The 21,813-nt window shown below is 39.5% G+C and overlaps 1 protein-coding gene across 9 annotated transcripts in view; it reads right to left on the minus strand.

The window, feature by feature from the left end:
- LOC122869088 (RNA binding protein fox-1 homolog 3-like) overlaps window positions 1-21,813 on the minus strand; it is a 487,998-nt gene that overhangs the window by 328,420 nt on the left and 137,765 nt on the right. For all 9 annotated transcript variants that reach the window (XM_044181686.1, XM_044181675.1, XM_044181689.1 and 6 more), the window contains one exon: window positions 4,247-4,369. The gene's annotated coding sequence lies outside the window, so the exon portion shown is untranslated. The remainder of the gene's footprint in view (window positions 1-4,246; window positions 4,370-21,813) is intronic.

Here is a 21,813-nt window from a genome sequence, read left to right on the forward strand (position 1 = left end):
AAACACTGCTGCTGCCAAACAACTAATTCTTCTCCACTTAATAGTTTTAAACACATGGTACCTAGGTCACCAGAGGAAATGGCCTAGGTCATAAACGAAGTAATGACTTCTATGTTTTCATTGTGAGTTTTTGGATAAACAGAAAAAAAAGGTTGTTAGCGTGAGCAGTGATAGCTAACGTAGCTGAACAGACAAATAGACAAGCATTGCAAACAGAAGCTCAAACTTCATCAACAGAAAATCTAAAGCATTTCAATAGCAAGCACATACAAATCAAGCCAAAAATGGGGTCTTACAGATTAGCAGTCAAACTGTCAGGGGTATTATTTGATACAGATGATTGAAGTCATGATGTCACCAAATTCACTTTTAGGTTACTTTGCTGCTAGCATCATTTGATGTCCCTCTCTACCAGTGAAATACATATACATTTTCCTTCCCACATGCTTTCAAGTGATTTAGCAAGTTATACTCAACTTCATGACTACAGTCGAAAAGTAATCGACCACTATGTTGATAAACTGCCAGAATTCAAGGAAAAATACCAAAAATTGGCTTGTTCTTGTCTTACATGAAACTAAATATCTTTAGATTTTGGAGTGTTGGTCGGGCAAAACAAGCGATTTGATGGCGTCCCTTTGGGTTTGGTAAATTGTAATGGGAATTTTTCACTATTTTCTGACATTTTATAGACCATATTGTTCATCAGTTTATTCGAGGAAACAATAGACAGATTAATCGATAATGAAAATAATTGTTAGTTGCAGCCCTAGATAGATTATTGTAATTAACTACACACACTGCCCTAATTGCTTATAGATATTTTGCTTGAGTACAGAAACTAATTACAGCATCATCAGTATTATTAAAGAAAAATATAAATGTTTAATTTTATGAAACAGTTGAAATCATCAATATTACAGTATACCATCCAGACATCTTTCTGTCAGATGCTACGACACTGAGATTGGGTACCATATATCATTTGTCAAAGAGCCCTCATAACATCTGTTAAAATAACAAATCCATTGTGAAAGTAGTGAACAGCTCTTATCACAACAAGAGAGGAAAAGGCAAAATATATCAAATTGTTCAAATCTTTTTTTTTTTTTTTAAAGGAAGTGAACAGCTTCATCCTGACCAATTTCCCACTCACCTGATCATCACTTCAAATTGCAAGGCATCAATGTCGCAAAACTCTCACAATATTTGTCTCAAAGCAGGGAAAGATGAATCTGCTGTTGAATCTTTACACAGAAATTCTCTCTGTACAGAAAAGGGTAATATTTGTCCTCAGAAGTATTAACGAATATTTAAAAATTCCACGTTTTCTGCAGTAAAACAATTGCATGTGCAGTACACTGTACCTCCAACAGTGAAGCAGCCTGGTTAGAGCAGGTCCGTATTAGAAGCAAAAGGATATTAGACATGAATAAAACAGAAGTTCTCTTTGAAATGATGTGACATTTCCATATCAACTGGAATAAAAACACTGTGGTACCCTTGATCTGTTTATGTGAAACTGAGCCAAGCAGTGAGATACTGTGATGTTTGATGTTCTGCTGAGGGTTTGAGCTGGTCGGCCAGCTGGTGGTTATACGGACAAACGTCTGAAATTCCTCTAAACACTGCGGTCAACAACATGCAGAGACACGAGGCAACACACATGGGTGGATGAGATGCCAACACAGTGAAACACAAACCAACATGATGTGTTAAAGGTGATGTGTGTGTCTCAGTTTTAACTGTTAACATACCGTATCATGATCAAATTTGGGGCTTTATTGTCTTTATGGTCTTAGACATAAAAATACGTAATATATAATTATATAATATATTAATTAACATAGATAACTGAAGATTTTGATAAACATTTTTGTGCATCTCAACTAATATTAATGGAAATATGGACATGTTTACTGGTGTATTTACAGCATACGAAAACATGAATATCTCGTTGTATGTTATTGGTAGTGATTGAGTTTGGCCTAGTTTGATAGTGATAACAGGCCACAACCCTGTCTTTTAAATTTTGGTGGTGAAGTGACTGTTGTGTTTATATTTGGAACCCAGTTTCTACTTTTAAAAGTGATTCATTTGTAGAATTTATTTATAATAAATGTCTAATAATTACGCCAATCTTTTAAAATGAAGCGGTAATTTATTGGTGCATGCAGCACCTTTGAGGCTTCACAAGATCAAACTGAACGGAGGGAACAAGATCAAACAGAAATTAAAATAAATTCTTGCCAGGAAATCTATATACAGTATATATCTTTGGTGTTTGTTGTGACTTGTGTACTTTTTTGGTTGTGATATCACTTCAATTCCAACAGCCTAACAACTGGGGAGTTGGGGAGCTAAAGTTGTTTGCCTTTGGTTAGTCATACATGCGACCTCAGGACTCTGTGCATTACTCCGGGATTTAAATGGAGTAACATCGGAGTGCTGAGGCCACAGGAGTACTGTTGCTGTGAGATCTGACAGAGTGGACACAGTGTATTACTTAGAGCCTAAAGAATCTTTTATAAGGTTGTGGATTTTGTACAAGTCCCTTCCTTTCTTTGTATTCTGATGTAGACATACACACCATATAGTGTATATTAATGATTAAAATGTGTATTAACATGTGATATGTGAAGACATTTGATGAATTAGTAAGTCTAATGGATGGTGCTCACATTTTTTGTGGTGAAGTGGTTTCCACCTTCCTCCTTGTTCCAGTGCTGGATGCTCATTGATTGTTATGTAGCTGATTGCCTTGCCAGTGCAATGCTAATTACCTTAAAATGGATCACCTGTGTGTCTGTAAGAGGCATCATGGTTGTGACACTGATGAAGACCGGACAACGTTCTGTCTTCTGTAAGTAAAGTGCGACCCTTCTTTGTCATCATTAGTCAACATAATGAGGACAATGCACCAATTTTTCTGAGCACAGTGGAAACTCTACATGTAGGTTTACAGAGTGGTCATTTGCCTTCACCACATCTGCACCCATGAATGCAAGACAACACACGCTAGCTAGCCTCCCCCTTTTCTATAAACCTGATCGAAAAGTAACGTCTAGTGCGAATCAGTGCTAATGTTAACTCGCCTTCCTCTTCCGAGTGGAATACAAACTTAGAGCATGATGGGTCTTTCTAAATGTTGAATGTTGCAAATGGACAGACAGCTTAATTCGCTAGTAGCTGATTCTATGGGTACGCTTTTTAAATCAACATTCGTAACACATACAGGATGACAACATCCAGGCAGTATAGCGCACCACAGTGCGTCTCCTAGCAACGCAGGCTCTCAGTTGTCAGTCAACAGTTGCCATGGGAGACGGCCACACAAATATTTTCCAAAAGGTATTTTTTTTTGCTTTTTGAACAATTAAAAACTATGCAAGGTAGTTGCAGTATAATTACAGTGCATATTTCCTTACGCAGAATGTGTGGAGAATTCAAATTGCAGTTCGACTTTAACAACAGATATGTCAACTCATCTTCCTTTGTTCTTTGCTACTCCGGTTTGACAGAAAAGGTCAGTGTTAAGTTGGAATGATTCATTAGAAAAAACTGAACTATTTAACCATCTACTGGCCTTGATTACATTCTGTAACCATCCCAAAACTTTTTTTTCACCTTCTTTCCACCTTACCCTGAGGCAGTCGCTGAGTTGGGTAGAAAGAAGGACAGAGAAGCATTTTGCCAGGAGCATAGAATCACTAGATTTAAGTCAGTGGCTGCTTGACTCCTCTGGAGAATGACAACCACAAAGAAACAAAGACGGCATGATGGTTTGACTGACAGCCTTTTATGTCTGTTCACTACAAGGTCAGATGTACCCCAAATAGAAAATAGATCTGAGTGATCCTGAATTTCTTAAAGAACGCCCTTCGTGTAGGATTCAACACTGTATGTTTTGGCAAAATAAAGATGATGAATTATGAGTGGCAGTGAAAAGGACTCCTCTAAAGTGTCGACATCAAAAGAGAAAGCCAAATAGCAGTGGAGTAGAATAATCTAAATATAATTGTGTGACTGCTGGCATGTCAACTTCAACCTTGTCTCATAAATGCCATAAGGAAGAAATGTTCTCAGAGGTTAATTTCACTATATTATCAAGAGAATTAAGGCAATTACCAACAAATGACAAAAAGGGCTATTCAGAACCAATTCTGAGGATAACTGACCGTGCTATGTCCTCTCAGCAGGTGGTTATTCATAATACAGCAGGTGATTCATATGAATTATTTCCTACCTGTCATTCACTTTGCTCCGCCGCCTCAGTCTGTCCAAGTAATTGTAGTCCTGTAGATTTCACTTTGGCACCTACGGCGGGATTCTTGGCTGACCTTCCTGGGTGCTTCCTTCAAGCAATTATCTGTGGACATTTTTCGAGAGAGAAACAGCGTAAATATTCCAGAGGGAATCCAGAAACAGATACTGTTCAATGCAAAAAGCAGGTAGAACCACAGGAAGCAAAACATGGTTACATAAAAACAATCAGTCATTGTTTTCATGTCTGATCACTAATCTGAAGAAATGTTCTGCTGTCAAATGTGTTGTAATAAAGGGTCAGGAATATTCTTTTGGTAAAATGTCACAGAGAATCAAACAGCAGTCAAATATGTTTGGTGCTGACTTCCACACCCTGTTTCTACCTGATAAAATTGTGCAGTAGCCCTGGCATTACATGTGTTGTTATCCCCTGGCCCCTTGGAAGCACAGAAATATATCATAATCTGTTTTCAAATGATGTGTTACAGTACCACGCTTTGGTATTTTCCACATATGCTTATTCAATATCCCGGCGATAAAACCAGCAGGACCTCAATTTGCCTTCGAACGTTTAATCTCCAAAAGAAAACACTTCCACACAAAGCAGCGAGAAGCTAAGTAACAGTACAGGGTCATTTGGCGCCAATGAAGTATTGGTAAAATGAGTTTCCATGGAGACTAATATGCTCGCAACTAAAGACACAGAGTGGCATTTTGGAACAAGCGAAAGCAAACTGTGGGGCACTAAGATAACAAGCTTAGACAAAGATAATGTCAACACAGTCTCACCACAGAGGGCTCAACCTGTAATCAACATGTACAGTGGCTGCAAAAGGTGGTAGACATCTTACATAGGTGACTGTCAAATATTAAGTGCTTTGTGAATCAAAACATGAAACTCTGACACAAAACTCCAATTCCAAAAGCTGAATTTAGGCCCACCAGAGCTATATGGCATTCCAGGAAACAAGCACTGAATACTTTAGAAAACAGCACTAGTAACATATTAACAAATGGTTCTATACAAATAAAATTAAATATAGGTTTAAAGTGTATTTGAGGTTTATGGATTATGGACACCTCGAAGGGCATTATCCTGCTTATACCAAAGAAAAAAAATTAAAACCTTTTAATTAATATTAATATTTTTATTATATTTTCAAGCCATAACTCAGTTTCCCTGGTAACACCTGAGAGTTTGACGAATACCTGGGAACAATCATTCCGGTTATTATGCAATGGAAACGTTGTTCACTACTCCAGTAAATAGGACGAACCTTAGATATGACTTAGCAATGGGAGATATTTCTAGTCAGCTAAGCTCATAGAACCCTTTGGCTCTGCTATGAGGCAGAAAGCTAACGTTATGCTAGCAAGATTCAAAGTCAACAATATTGCTTACGGTTGACAAACAGTAAATATAATTTGACAGTATGTTTAACAACAAGACTAGCTAGCTATCCTGCCATGTCCATGTCCCCAAATCAATATTCAAGATTTTCACGAACAAACGATAGGCCATGGGTGCGGTCGGCGCAGCAGTGAGTTGAATACCGAATGGGATGTGAGATGATCGCTTATGTGAAAGATCGGTAAGTTCAGAGGAACAGTGTACTTCTTGCAGCTTGTGTGTTACAATCGCCATCCTGTGGTGTTCAGAGGATGAGGCACTGAAGGACTACACTCAGTGTTGTAAATGAGATATTCAGATTTTTAGAACGGTGAACAGACAGTTTCACTGGAACTACTTAGCAGGTGTCCATTGTCAGGAATTAATGGACACCCTGCAGCCAGTCAGTATCAAGTATTCACCCAGACCATGGTATAAGCAGCTGTATAGTCTTATATTATGACCTCCACTTTTTCAAACAGAATTTTCAGAAGAGAAAAAAAGAAGTAATCTTATACTGTGTTCGGGCCAATATGGTATATTGAATTTAGGGGCAAGGTTAGGGTTCAGGAAAGGGAAAGAAAATCCCATAAACACCTATAAAAGTCCCATTTAGCAATACAAACCTCTTGGAATTGAACAGTTGACTGCATTGAGTATTTGTAGAATAGGATGCTGCTTTTTTTCTGCATTTTTCTCTTCACTATCAATATTTCAAGGCCTAGGAGAACAGGATCTACAGAACGTGTACTCCAACCCTAGGAGTGCTTCCCACTAAAACAAAGACTCGTATGATGGTAGAGAACATACAAAGGTGATTCATATTCTGATAATGTACAGTGGTGAATCTGCACAGTTGCCTATAAAACAGATATAAAGCCATAAAGAGCTGCTCAGAGGTGACCTTTATTTTGAAGAGCTGTTTTGTGACAAGCTGTGAATTAGCCAACATCAACGCTCCAGAAATGTATGCCTTTGCGCGGCTTGACCTCAAAGTCAACAGTATTTTGTGAACCACTAGAACGATTGTAAGGAAAACAGACACTGCACACACAGCAATAAATGTATGACAATGCACGCTCGCTAGAAAACCTCTGATGTCTATCTGCCAGCGAGTTACTGTGGCCACTGTCATTGGTTACAAGGTGAGCCACCTACGTGCACCCGAGAAACTTATTGATGTGATCGAGTTGGGATTTTTGCTTATCACCACAATATCAAGGCACCTTGTTCTTTTATTTTTTCTAATCAAAAGTCAACAATGGTGCTATCTAACCCTGATATGGAGCCAATTAAATCCTTGTCTCAATCTATGGCGCTGTGGAGCGCATTCTAATTTGTTGTCCATTCAACCTTTAACTCCTCTAGGTCTTGTGCCCTGGCTTGAGTTTGTTGAAGTAAAAGTTTTGACACTTTTGACAGCGTGATCAGAGGAATTAGTTGCAGATCAAGTAAATAAAGTTTTATAAGATGAAAATATAATCACACAGGCAGTTTCGCAGGTTTACACCGACTGAGATTTAGTACCATGAGCCTCTGTTTTATCACAGGGTTGAGGGAGAGGGGGAAGCTATTGACACACAGAGGTACGGCTAAGCCACTTCACATCCCAATCGATCACAGGTCTACTCTACTACAAGTGGCATTCCCCTTATAAAGTAAGATTTTCCTGCCTGTGCTGACTTTCAGGATCCAGGCACGTGTCTGGCCTCCTCCTTTGTTCCTCACTCAAGACTCAATCAGTTTGAGAATGTGTCTAGCTCAGTTTTTGGCTGGTGCAAAAGCAGGAAACAGATGGCTGGCTATTTCTGGATGGTACTACAGAGTGTCCAGCTCAAATAAAGTGTTCTTTCACAGGATCTTAGTGTTTTTTAATGCCTGTGTAGGGAACTTCATAAAGCCTTGGACCGAGAACTTGTAAATGGCCCATGACAATATATGATTTTTAGGGTATTTGACATTATTATACTGAATTCAAATGCCTCCCTCCTTACTTTCTTTAAATCCAGCTAATCCCTCCCTGGAGAATGCCTATTAACCTGGACCAACACTCTGCTCCCCCTGATGAGGCTGAGGACAGGCCTCCTCTATTTGCTTTCCTGATCTCTGTCACTCAAACGGTCACATAATTATTGTGTGTCTTCACAGGTTACATAGTGGATATCAGCTGCATTGTAAGCACACATTAATTACATGAGCAAGTGGACTGAGTTAATAAGGCTGTTTAAAACACTTCTGAGGATGCACCTCCATGGAAGGTATGGATAGGACACAAATGAACCAGGCTGTTTATGTTGTGGGATGTAAATAAAATCATGGCACAATGATAAGCTCATTCATGACATGCCATCTGGCAGGCACTGACAGTTTAAAATTACATTAATCCTTATCTATTCATTATGAAATTTGTGAGTATAGGTGTAGCAATGCCTTATCGAGGTATAGTGCCTCAGCTGAATTTGAATTGATTTCTATCTATCTGGAATCCATTGCAAATTCCTCTCATGGCCGGCAATGCAGGAGGCAGTGACTGCTGCTCACAGGTCAAGTCAGATTCATCTTGAGCTATCTGATCAGCCCATCCCAGAGCTGTGCTATGTGTGAGAAATAGCACATTTTAGATTACAGCACTCCCTCTAAAAGCCTTCAGCTGTAGTGCACGTCTTTCAATAGTTTGGAACAGAGCATTCATTTCATCTCTGGGCGCTTCTTTTAAAGGCTATCCCACAAGGTCCTATCACTAGGAGGTTCAAGGGCAAAATAAATCAGCGATGACATGTCCCATCGTTGTTATGTAGGGCACAGAGGTCTCCTGTCTGCAGCAGGAGCTCAGGTTGAGAGATCCCCTTTGTGTCTGAAGCGGGATCACATTAACAGCCTGACTCATTACATTAATAGCGGTGCCACCGCCGCAACATGAATAATGCCATGCCTTCTGTGAAGGGGTTACAAACCAGTCTGATAGCGGAAAAAGCATCAGGCTATTATTAACCATAAATCCATAAATGACACACACTGTCCATACAGGAGGACAGATATATTTAGAGCTGAGTTGTGGTACTTTGTTGAATCCATTACCGGTGCATACAAGATGATATGAGTAAAACCCATTGTTTAGATTTCAATGAAAGACTAATGGAAAGTACCACATATTAAAAATTGACTAGGCCAGGACTTCCTGGCAGATCAGTTGTCTAAGATGCACACCATGTAGGTGCAACATCCTGGATTTGAATCTGCCCCAGGACCTTAAGTCGCCACATGTCTTTTCCTGTTGTTGTCAAATAAAGCAAAAATGACAGAAATATAATCTTCAAAAAATGTCTAGGCTGCAAATGCTTAGTAGCTCCATGCCCTTCATTGTTATGAATTGCAGGAATGCTTGTGGCAGCTCAACCAGATCAGCAGAATTTGGAAATTCTTTTCAAAAGCTGAATCTCTTCTAACCTTCGCCACCTCACAAGCACCTTCCCCAGCACCAGGGGATCTGTCACAAATCAAGGATGGGAAGGTCAATAAAAGTAAACCATGCCAGACTCTCTGACTGACACATCAAAAGTTCCCTCAGCAGCGCTCAACACTCTGCCTTCCTTCCCTTCCGACCAATTTAGCGGAGTCCGAGGGGAGCCCCCTAATCCATGCTTCTGAAAGTGCGCTTAATCAACCTCTGATTAAGAGGGAGCACGCCAAGGTGTCCAGCAACATCTTCTCTGCCCTCATCCACTCCTGAAGTCAAACAAAACAGAAGGAAACATGGTTTATTTGTCTTTACAGCCTCCAGTCCCTGATGTTCCTTCTCAAATGTCTTAAGTCTCCTTGGTCTTGTTTTAGGCCCTTCATTCATTTCACATCCACCGATAGCAAATACAAAGCAAACATTTAGTTCCATCTAATTTCTACCCCCTTTTTGTTTTTTTTTTCCCTGTTGTTATGTGCGTCCCCCAGGTGTCCGGGAATGAATTAAACATCAGTATTTTGTTAGGAAGGGCACAGCTTCTCCTGAAAGGATTGAATGCAGAGCGTTGTTTGAGAGGAGAGCAGCAGTGGAGGTGACAGAGGAGGCTTTGCTCAGCACGAGGACGTGGAACCATCAGGGAACCACTTTGACCTCTAACATCTGACTGCTTTCATGAATAGTCATTTTTTCCTCCTCAAGTCTCTCCAAGTAATTGGGGTTTTCCAAACTTTTAAAATGTTTGGCATTTGTTTATCTTGTTAGGTTGGTGTGTGTGTGGGTGGGTACGTGTGACAGTGTGCAAAAAAAGCAATAAATTTGTTGCTGGAGGCTTTGTTAATCTCAGTCAACACCACTCTGATTTTCAACCTCATTGGTATCGATTAATGCATGTCTGCAATGTCCATACTACCTAGAAATGTAGCCAGACTTAGCTTACCTAGTTTACCTCCTCCATCCACTGACATCTAAACATCAGTGACTGGTAGCTGAACTATTGCAAAATAAACATTACTATTGCAGCGGCATCATCCATGCTTTTTGCCATTTTTGAGACAATTTTTCTGTAACCATTCTTCTGGCTATTTTAAATCCTGCCTACATATTTCTGATTGACTCAGTTGCCTCAGCGGCCAGTTAGCAGAACACCAGGCTTATTTAAATCACAGAAGGTTAATCACTAGGTTACAATCGTGGCACCTGACATGCAGTCCCAGCATTGGCCACTGCAACAAAATCCAGATCTCATTATAAGGCTAATATCGCACAGTGAGCTTAATGTGGGTGGATTGCCTCTTTATGTGAGGAATCAAGTGAAATACACCACAAATGACCACAGAAACTGAGTTAATACAATAAACCTAAAGAAAAAAAGGTTACCAACAGAAACTGCTGTATAATATTGGCTCTGGTTTGATTGCTAGAGATGGCTAGCACAGTGAGAAGAGCTTACGGGGATGGTAGTGGAGACTGGATGTTTACATAATTAGCAACAAAGTTGTCCTTTAGCAATATTTTGTGCCCAACAGGGTGTTATTGTGTTAAAACTCAGCATCTGACAAGTGGATCATTTGCATAAAATACTGTGTGCCACTAAAATAGAGCATGAAACTAAGAAAGACTAAACAAATAACCAATATTCAAAGAAATAGTGACACCCCTGAAATGATCAGTTGTGATGATGTGAATTTTGTAGTGTTTCCTCCTTCAATGTGCCAAATAAGAGTACTCCAATATACACCAAATTTCTTAAGGATTTTCACTGCTTAAATGGAAGGTTAAGGTCTTGTTTTTTAGAGAGATGTGTGACCTACTGTACCATACTCCATATGCACAAAGAAAGACACAAGACTGTCTCTCAGGTCTTCCCATGTATCCTCTGAAGTTATCCCACAGGGTCAGTGACTGATTGATGATCTTGAAAGAAAATGGTCTGATAAATCTATCCATGGCCCATTTGATGGGCAGAACTGGCCAATATACAGTGTTTATAATTTCGCATCTGCTGTCAGCTCTAAAAGTAGGACAACTACACTACAATTAATATGAGCTTTCATGTAGGTTTATTCATTTGCTTCTTGGCATGCACAGAGTGGTGTGTGCATGTGTTAAGAGAAGCTGTGCTGCAGAATCCCAGCTTTTATTTCATTAGTTTTCTTTCAGTCTAGTATAATCAGGCATGAGCATGACGAGTTTAAAATCCCGTAAGCAAGTTATGAAGCATTTCAAGGTGAAATATCAGATTTTTTTCCTAAGTTGATTATACAGGAAGGAGAAATGAGCCTCATATTTCAAGGCAGAGTTCAGTGAACTGTGGTCATGTGATTAATACCCCTTGTCTGAGACTTTGCCAAAGAGCTAATGCCTGGCTTTTGGTTTACAATAACAAGAGATTTGTGTATGTGCATACGGTCAAAACAAGAACAAAAAGTCAAAGGCTTTTCCAGAGCGAGAACAGACTCGGTAGGAGTGTGGGTTAAAAGGAAACATCTATCTCCTCAGCCCAACTCCTCTGTCAAATATCTCCGCTATTTCAGAGTGACTTTGATCAACAAAGTACTGTGCTTGTCCATGGCAACACCCACATAAAACACACAGTCGAGGTTGCGTAATCTCTTTTGCATTACATGTAACAGAAGAAGATTCTTCCCTATTTTCAGCACTTAGCAACAGAGAAAATGTCCATTGATGGTACTGACCTGCAGAAATGGATGACACTCGTATAAGCTGATAAGATACCTTGCTGTTGTATTAATTACTACTGAATGTATAAAAGGCCCTGTACATCAGAGTCAATGTACTGAATTGCAGTCTGCACATGCCCACACAGTCGGTGGAAAAAGTCTAATTAGCCAAAAAAAGTGAAATCACCTGGTTGGCTTGAGTATGGCTGTGTGGCTGTGTGCATGAAAGAGTTAGTTCATCCAAATCGTTAGTATCTAGTCATGCAGAATGTTTTTGTTTTATTTTCCAAGAGATATCTGCTGCTGAGAATTCTGCTACCATCCAAAACAGTGGAGGTGATGGCATTTAGTTTGAGGTCCTCAACAAATTTAAAAAGTTTTTATTGGAACTTCTTTTTTACCGAATAAACAGTCCCTACAAAAACTGTTAAAACTGCTAAAGTGTTTACGAGAGGTCTGTTAGTTTAGGAGGCGCATATCTCAAAACCTCAACAAATAAAATCAAACCTCTCTGCATGGCTGGGTATCATTAAGGGTAAATTAAATTTATTGTTGTGTTTTGGGTGTACTGACCCTGGATGTGCCATGTGATACACAGAGATAACTTCACTTAAGAAGATTTCAATACCATAGTCCAGTTAACTGCATACTCAGTGGATCAACATTTTTAGTGTGTACAGCAATTTAATGTAATATTAAAATCTTGCGTTATGCAATGTTAAATAAAAGTTGTGGAGGAAGACATCACCTCCCACATCTGCACAGCCCTCATTCTTTTCAATCCCTCCTTCTCCGCCTTGTATCAATTTGTTTTGTTTTTTTGCATGTCAAGTCAAAAGGAGGTTGTCACAGGAGACAGCTCGCCTGTCTCATGCACATGATTGAGGTAGCTGCAATTTATAACGTACTAGCCGGAGCGACAGACCTCACTTATCTCAGGCCAGTTCCTCTGCCAATGTCCTTTCACTCAGCCAATGAGGATGAAAGTTGCAGGTTGGGTTACTTTGTCAAAAGCAGAGGAACCATTACAAATCTACACTATCCATCCTTCTGTAGGGCATGGAGCTTTTCCCTTGGCGCAAAGCTGCTGCAGACCTGACTCTCCTCAAAACTGTCTCTCTCTCTCACACCCGGGAAGCTCATGGGGGGGTTGTTATCACAAAGGGCCAATTTGTTATCCTGGTTTCACTCCATCACAGAAGCCATTATTTGGGACTTTTATCTATCAAGAAAAAGCTGTTAATGTGAGCACGAAAGTGTGTACTCTGTCATTATGCCACTGAGGGTACTGACTTCACCTTATACTGATTCAAGCTGAATGAACCTGAGGCAATTACTCCAGTAAAAAAAGATCACAACTACGCCGACGTGAACTACCTTGAACTTTTAAGTTGCGCCCCGGTGGAAACACCACGTCTGATCCTTATGTTAATATTTTGTATACTAATTGCACTGCAGCACAAAGCCCTTGATGGAGTAGGCACTTCCACCGTAGGCGGATCCTCCTATTAGTCGCAGCACAGTGCTGCCTACGTGCTCTGACACCAGCACCTAAGCCCAGGAACACTGACTGCTAGATAATGCATCCACACCTGCAGGACGGACAATATTTCATAAACCTGAGTGCAAAGCCATGATTTATCACTTTCCCTTATTACTTGAGACACTTGGAATGATCGATTGGTTTATCCTCCAAGTTGAAGCTATGTATATATATCAGACAGGAAAAAAGAAGGGAAAAAGACAATTACCTGCCTAGGTACCTAGTTGGGAGGATATTTCCTGAGAGTCAACCTTCATGCGACAGTCTCGTGCCCTTTGTGTCTCCATCATACACTGTGACTTAGCAGTCATTGGCTGCTCTGTCTATGTAAATGCTCTCTATTCTCTCTCCTGCACATTTGGATGGGTTTAGGAACAGTAGTGGGTTCAGAAAACAGAGCCAAGCACTGTGCAACACTGCTCTATTACATTTTTCTCTTTTATACAACAGAGGGAAAATGTCATGGAGGTGTTACAGACCTTAGCACAGTATCATCTGGAGAGTGAATCATTAAATTTATTTAATTTTGTTGCAAAAAGGATTTTAGTTTAAGGAAATGAAACAAATATTTGCCTTCCTACCAAAAACAGCCAGTAGATGAAATGCCACTACCATTTCCAATTAGGAACTAGGGGCTTTTTTTTCACATCAACCTGTGAAACATCTATTTTGCTTCCTGACATCTGATCCAGAAATTCTTGACATCCACAAACCAGTCTCAGTCCAGCCCAATCACTTGTCACACACTCAGTGTGGGCTGTAGGCCCCCTCTACCCTCATCACAAGTCATCATTACACCACAAGCTGTCAAATTAAAACTTTTAAATTGTGTGAATACCTCCTCGGAACTTTCCCTTTTTCCCAGCAACATATTGCAGAGATAATTGAGGATATTAGCAGGCAGACTGTTACCAAGAGATGAAAGGCAAGGAGGGAGCAGTGACAGCTCTTCTCGCTCGTGGCGGTAACGAGGGACTGTCAAAAGTCTCTCCGTGTTTATCTCGGATCATCTAGGGGGATTTAAAACCCTTACCTTCACAATTCCATTCTTTATGGTGCGTCCTTTATCCACAGTGATTTACGGAGGCTCAGGCCCAGCGCCGCGTGATGAATGAGCACTCTTCACAAGGTGTCAGGGCCAGGCAGTGGTGGGCGGCAGTGACTCACCCCCACTCTTTGGCTTTCTTTTTCTCTCCTTGTCTTCCCTTCATTTAATTTCCAAATTGGGCTGATTAGATGTTGACACATCAAGTGGATTTACATGAGAAATTCTGATTTGCACAGGGCAGTAGAAAAAGCTTTATATAGATGATAGTTTGGCATCTGACTTTCATTGCAGGTACAAGGAAAAGGCCTCAAGTTTCCTTGAATCTTATAATGTTCAAAACAATACGCTTAACATCAACATGAACAGCTATGGTACAATGAAATCTCCAATGAAATGATCATTTTTTTCTATTACATTTTTTTGCACCAATTATTATATTTGAGCCACAGAACTGAGTTCCTTCTTATGTCAAAATTGAAGAGGCACTCTACTGATTTTACATATCAAGATCAGCTTACTTATCATGTGGAGTACTACTCAGCCTATGAAAACAATAATATATGGTAATGCATTAAACAGTATGCCTGTAGTTCTGGAAGGGCTTGTAAACCCTAATAATGGCATCTGGGTAATGTTGGTTTGGGTTTAGAGACTACAATGTTACAACAGAAAGCCTGTGTTACAAACTGGGCGCATGGAGTTCGATAGATGTGGGCATTTACCAGGAAGGGAGGGTCTAACGAAGAGATGCTATTAAGATGCATCATGGGAAGTGTAGGATCCAGTGTTTTTGGAACTTGCCTCATAACAGGGACTGAAAATTAAGATATCTCGGCCTCTGTACATTGAAGAAGTTTTTTGTAGCTAAAGACTCGACAGTTCGTAAAGATTTCAGGCACGACTGCAAAATGTAGTAGCCTAAGTTTTGTTAGATGACCTGCAGTGTGTCTGTAGTTTTACTTGTCAGAGTATATTAACAAAGTAACACCTCCATCACTGGTCGGTCCGCAATGACATTGTCAGTATAACCTTACCCAACATATCAATGCAAAAGTCTCTTATTTAAAATGATGATTAAACAAGATGCATCATGTATTTGCACATCTAGTGTTTTCAAATATACCAGCTCACATAAAACTATACTTTTAATTATAGAATCTGACCTAATTTTATTAAATCACAAGTTACAAACCTCAGAAAGAAAACTGTCTCCAGCAATTACCAACTAACACAAAAGTAAGGCACTCAACTCTGTACAGACAATTTTTCAAACTTTTATGCCAGAAACTTTCCAATAAAAATAGAGTTTTAAATATTAATAAAATATGCCTCTGGGTTTGCCCTACACAGCGTGAACAATGATTACAGAAAACATTTAAACAACAGAAAACTTTTTGAAATGAGTTGGATTTCATTTGCATTTTCAGTTCATACATTTTAATTTGTTTTAGGGCAGCTGTCAGACTGATTGTGGAAAATGTGTCACAGATTTAGATAATGTGGAATGCTGGGGGGAGGGGGTCTTATTGAAGCGTTTCCTTATGGGGGAATAAAAAAAATACCACATTGACACAGAAAGTGAAGTATCATTTCATTGACATTGTTATGCTGACAACATGTTAAGATTGTTAAGAGTTTGGAAATCCAGCCTAAGATCCCTTGGGAGTGTGCACGTGACTTTGCATAAACATCATGTATTTAGTATTCAAGGGCGAAAGTAGATTCTTGCTGACAAGTCATGGCTCAATCATTTTAAAAACAGCAGGTCCTTTGTGTTTGTGCTGCTGTGAGTTTGGCAGGTTAGTCCATTAAGCAGAGTTCAGCTATGTATGAACATAGAGCATAATACAACACAAACATAATAAAACACACCATAGCGTAGCAAGGAGAAGAACCACATCAAGGTTACTTTGGTTCCACATTTTCAAATCAGTTCTACTTTCCTTCAGAATTTGATTTTAGTTGCAGTTCAGCTTTAGTTTCCCTTATTTCAATTATATTTTACTTTAAAAACCTATTTCAGTTTTAGCTCAATTTGGAGGCACATGGGAACAAGAAACTGGACTGGGAATTTTTTAATTTCGGTCCAGCATGTCCCAGCACCTTTTGAAGGCTGATTATTTCACATAATCTGGTAAACATCCCTGATTAAACAAGCTGCTCTTCTAGCTTGTATGCTGCTGACTGCTCTGACCACAGCAGCTTTACTGAAGCATGATGCTACAGTCTGTTGGCTAACTGCTTTTTGCTAGCTCTGGTATTGTTGACTATGTTTTGGGTATATCTCACTTTGAACAGATCTCTGGGTTTTCCTCTAAGTTCAAGTCCATGACATGGCTGTTACAAAACACAAACACACCTTACTTTTGTACATATGAGCCACGATACTGCTCTCATATGGAGGGATGATACCATAAATTTTGATTTTGATCTGATACCAAGTAACACCAGGACACATTACTGACTGATACTGACAATGCTACTTTTCATTAATAAGAACTATGAACTTTGATTTAAGTTAATACACATAGAAATACGTAAGAGAACAATTCAGCAGTGGGTTGACATTACAGGCTGCTTTTAATACTAAATAGTAAAGCAGTGGCACTGCCTGTCACAAAAGCAGCTGATAGGCATAGATCTCCACTCTGTACTGCAACCTGCCTGAACACTGACTTTCTGAAGGGCATCCATTCAGTATCAAAATGTGTTGGAACTTTCCCTCCTTTAGTTGCTACTTTTTTCAGAGCTTTTTTTTTTTTTATGTAAAAGTTTGAACAAATTAGTGGTGTTACAACTGTTGCGAAGAACATTCCTGCAAAGATAAGCAATACTGACATGGGAGAAAAACTATCAAATGATGGTACATTTTCAATCTCGTTGTTAGGGGCTGATGGCTTGTGCATGTGGCCAGGTGACAGCTCTTTGACTGTAGGTGGTGGCAGTGCTGTACTATGGGCTCATATGGTCGCAATTTAGCAGCAAATGGAAGAAGAAGAACTTATTTTTGGCAAAACTCAGAGAGAGGAGACTGCATTGTTTACAATGTAAAGTATTAACCCTCTGATCAAATTTGATATCTTTTTGATACTAAAATGACACAACACAGTTTTGATACCTTTGGTATTAATCCAGCCATCATTGCTCTCTCATCTTCTGTTGCTCATGTACACAAGTCATGTACAAAGATGACATCAGCTCTCGTAAACTGTTTATATACATATTATGCAAGAGCTTGGTTGAGTTTGAGGAGGCCTATGGTATATTTCTATCCAGCGAATGCCTGCCATGTCATTAATTGTTTTTCTGAAATCATGGACACAACTAAATAAATGAACTTTAACCCTCATCCTACCAACATAGTTAACATACAAGGACTACCGACTTGGGTTCCTAAACTACTGTAAGAAACAACCATCATAGCAAAATGTTAACTTATTTCTTCTCAAAACATTAGTTATGTAATTAATGTCATCTGGAAAAAAAAACACATCTTGGAGCTCTGAGAAACAGCAAATCATTCTCCTTGCATCCCCCTCCTTCTCGCCCTCTCCCTCAGAAATGGTTACATTTGTGCTTTTTCCCACACTCACACCATGTCCTAATCATGCTCTGACTACATGTCAATCAAATGCATGACATACTATTTTACAGTCTTATCGTGTATAATAGAGCATAAACATTTAATTTGATAGTCTTAAAATATTTTATTATCAAATTATGTATTGTATTTCTGACTTTGAACATCATCTTACCTCAAGAAGAGCAGTATTTAGATAGTGTGCAATACTTTAAATTAGGAGCCATGGCAAATATGAACTCAATAAATAGTTCCATCTATTAAAACTGGATAGGCAGAATTGGATGCTTTTGACTACCAATACATTGTTATTTAAAAAAAACACTAATTAAAACAGAAATAGAAAACAATGATATGAAGTCATTAGGAGCAAATTGATTGCCAAAGTCATGAAAAATTGGAATGATAGAATAAAGCACCTGTGGGATATGACAAAAAGTATACCTCCGGGGGCTGCGGGTACCACAGTCGTTAGGATGAGCGTTAAAGCCAAACTTCCAAGTCAATCTAAACTTTTATCTTGTTTCAGACCATGTTAATTTCATTTTAAATGGCTTGATTTTACATTTTATGTTAAAAAAGTGATTTTAGTGTTTTGTTTAGTTTTTCTTTTAATCAATTTTTATAACTGTTTTGTTCCAGTTTCAGTTTTTATTTGCAATAATAAGCGTGCATAAGATAACATGAACTGACATAAGACTACAGAACATATGATCACCACTTTGCATAGCGAGAATACTAACTGCACTATACTAATGGCTACTCTACTGTAATATGCTCAAAACGCCTGCCCACACCACAGTAACATGACATAATGTAATGTGACATTGCATAACTATGAGACTTCACAAAAAACGTTTGTCATGCATGATTTCGTTGTTTCCTGTTGACACTGCTGTCTTTCTGTCTATTGTCCATCATTCTCCTCCATCCAGAGAGAGACATATGAGTCTCTCTGCCAATCCATCTCCCTCCTTTACTGTTTGTCTTGCTGAGTGTCAATGTCACATGTTAGGGCATTAGCTGTGAAGACATCAGTGGATGAGGTCAGCGCTGACACCGTGCCTCTATTAAATCCGTGGCCTCTGAAAGTGTGAGAACAAGCCTCACTGTCACATTGGGTCTAAGCATGCTCAGAGCTGAGGGTGACGGACGTTTTATCCTGTGTTGAAGACGCTATCAGATGGGTGTGGCAGCGAAGCTTTGCTGAGGCTCACCTCCACACCTGGCTTCACCAAAAAGCTGACAGCAGCCATATGCCGCTCCACTCCTATCACAAAAATGGAAATAAGCAACCCAACCTTACTGTGATCCCTCTAACCTTCAGCTGCTTTTTTCCTTGAGGAGTATTTCACAGCCAAACCAGCCAGCAGATGGTTAAAGTGACAACAGTCTGGTATCTGGCAAATAAATTGCTCTCCAAAACAGTAAACACACTCAGTAGGACATTATGGTTTAAACTGGGATAACGATGCAAGGAATTAGTGTTATATTAAAATATATGGAAAGAGTCCATTTAACAAAATGAACTAAATGAGCAATGAGAATCACAAAACCATCTGCCCTTGAGTGGTTAGGTTGGGTTAAGTTCCTGCCTAAATACGTCTTGCTTAACTGCATGCCGCTCCTATCTCTGTACAATAATCATGCCTTTAGTGCTGCAGAGTGTTGCAGTGCATTAAGATAAAAGCGCTAAAACAGTGTTTGTACTGTATCCCAAATGGAGGCTGCTAAGTGAAGTAGCATGCTGTTATAGGAGTCGAGGGATGATGGTAGCATGAGTGCTTCTCTGAGTGGGAACACTTCACACTGCAGGGGTTTACGCTGATGCCACAGCATAAATTTGTCATATATCTTTTTCTCTTGCTTATATTTTTCTACAGCTCTAAATGTTTACTGAGATAATTGATCACATTTGATGATTTAGTTCATATATTTTGGATCCCAGCCACATCACTATTCATAACATGATTTTACATTTTCAGGCTTCTGCTGATTTTATTTCTTTAGACAAATGACTTTGAAGACTGTGAATCAAAGACTTTTTGGGGGACTGATGGCACAAAGGAGCAGGATAACTTGTGATGAAGAAATTCACAGTCAGAATGTGTCGATGCGCTTCGATACAAAAAACTGTATCAAAATAGGCAGGAATATAAAAGCCACATCAGGGAACTTAAGGGGGTTGGAGCAGAAACTACTGTTGCCATAATCCAGTAAGTCACACCCTCAGCTGGAGAGAATGCTGAGAAAGACTATCGGCTTTACACTCTAATTCACCTTCCATAGACTCCTTTTCTTACTGAGAAGCTTAAAATGGATTTAGCTCATAGGCCCTGAGATGAAAAATAACAGAAAGGTGCATTTCACCATATAGCCATCAATCTGCTTCATGTTAAATGAGGGGCTAATCACCCTGAGTGCTTGTTTTCTGGCTACACTGAAAGATAAACACCACTATGTGAAACTGAAGCTGAGGGGATGATGAAGGCAGATGGCGAGAGTCAGAGTCCTGGTTGCATGCCTGTTGCAGATTGAAACCGAAGACCTTCCCGTGGTCTAACATTGAACCTGCTGTGAATGTGTCACCCAGGCAGAGGTCCTTAATGCACTGAGGAGCCGTTCAGTCGGAGAGGTCTTAAAACTCCAGGCTGGCCCGCCGACCGCTCTCTGACAATTCTGAAAACATTCTTATAAAACTGTGGGGGATGAGGAAAATAAATTTGTTGTGATGTTTACGAGTCTGCACGGTTGAGGGCATTGGAGCATTGCATAATGCCATCTTACAACAGGCGATGGAAAGGGGACCTTGGCCCTTACTCTTTCACACAAATGCATACATGCAACGAGCCCGATAATGAGAATCCACCTCACCAAATCTTTCAATTCAAGGACTTGCTTAGATTGACTGTAATGCCTAAGTAATCAGCCTGTTCTGACCCACCTTGTCCTCGGCCAGGATTTATAGCACCCAATTACTGATCTCTATTACCCGGTGTGCCAAGGGGATGGAAATCAGACGAGTGGACAGACGGCCAGCGCTCTGCCTGCCGCTCTGAGTGACCAGGTGATGAGAGGTTGGCCTCCACTCCTCTCTGATTTCCACCCATCTTTCATATCGCATTACATGGCCAGAGACTGGCAGAGAAATTTTAATATTCTCTCAGGTGTTGAAACACTTTTGTATGTCAGCTTTGGGTTATATTGTGATATCTATAATTTGTTTCAGAGTCTCATTTCTAGATATGTGTTCTGTGCTGTTCAAGCTAAAGAACTAAAAGTTTTAATGAGAAGTAATAAAGGTATTAACAGCATAGTATGGCCCTCAAGGAATTCTCAATCTTGCAAAGGCAGACAAATAGACACAATTTTCCACAAAGAAATTATCGAGCTGAAAGGATTCTTTCCAGTTGTTTAGTCCCCGCAGTCTTTCACATAAAAAAAAAAATCTAATTCAGAAATGAGATCCAATCTATAATTTCAACAAACCAACATCCTTGTAACTATAGTGAAGAACTTTTTTCCCTAGAACTTAGCCCCGGGCTCTTTATCCCCCCCAACATGGAGACATGTCTAAACTAATACCCCGAACTAACCATTGGGTTTACGGAACATGTTACCTACAAGTCATAGTAGGAAGTACTAGAGTTACTTATCAACTCAATTTGGGGCAAAAAGGGTAGAGTGACAATTAAGATCTATTTTAAGCTTAATTAAATTTGAATTTCTGGCTTTTGTTTTGTTGAAGAAGGTTGAAGGTTTATAGAATCTGATGAAACCGATGTTAAAGAGAAAAAAGAAGAGAAAAAAACAACAAAACAGAATCAGTTTTAAGTACACAGTATGTC

The sequence above is a fragment of the Siniperca chuatsi genome, linkage group LG21 (genome assembly GCF_020085105.1).
Source record: "Siniperca chuatsi isolate FFG_IHB_CAS linkage group LG21, ASM2008510v1, whole genome shotgun sequence".
Classification (NCBI taxonomy): Eukaryota; Metazoa; Chordata; class Actinopteri; order Centrarchiformes; family Sinipercidae; genus Siniperca; species Siniperca chuatsi.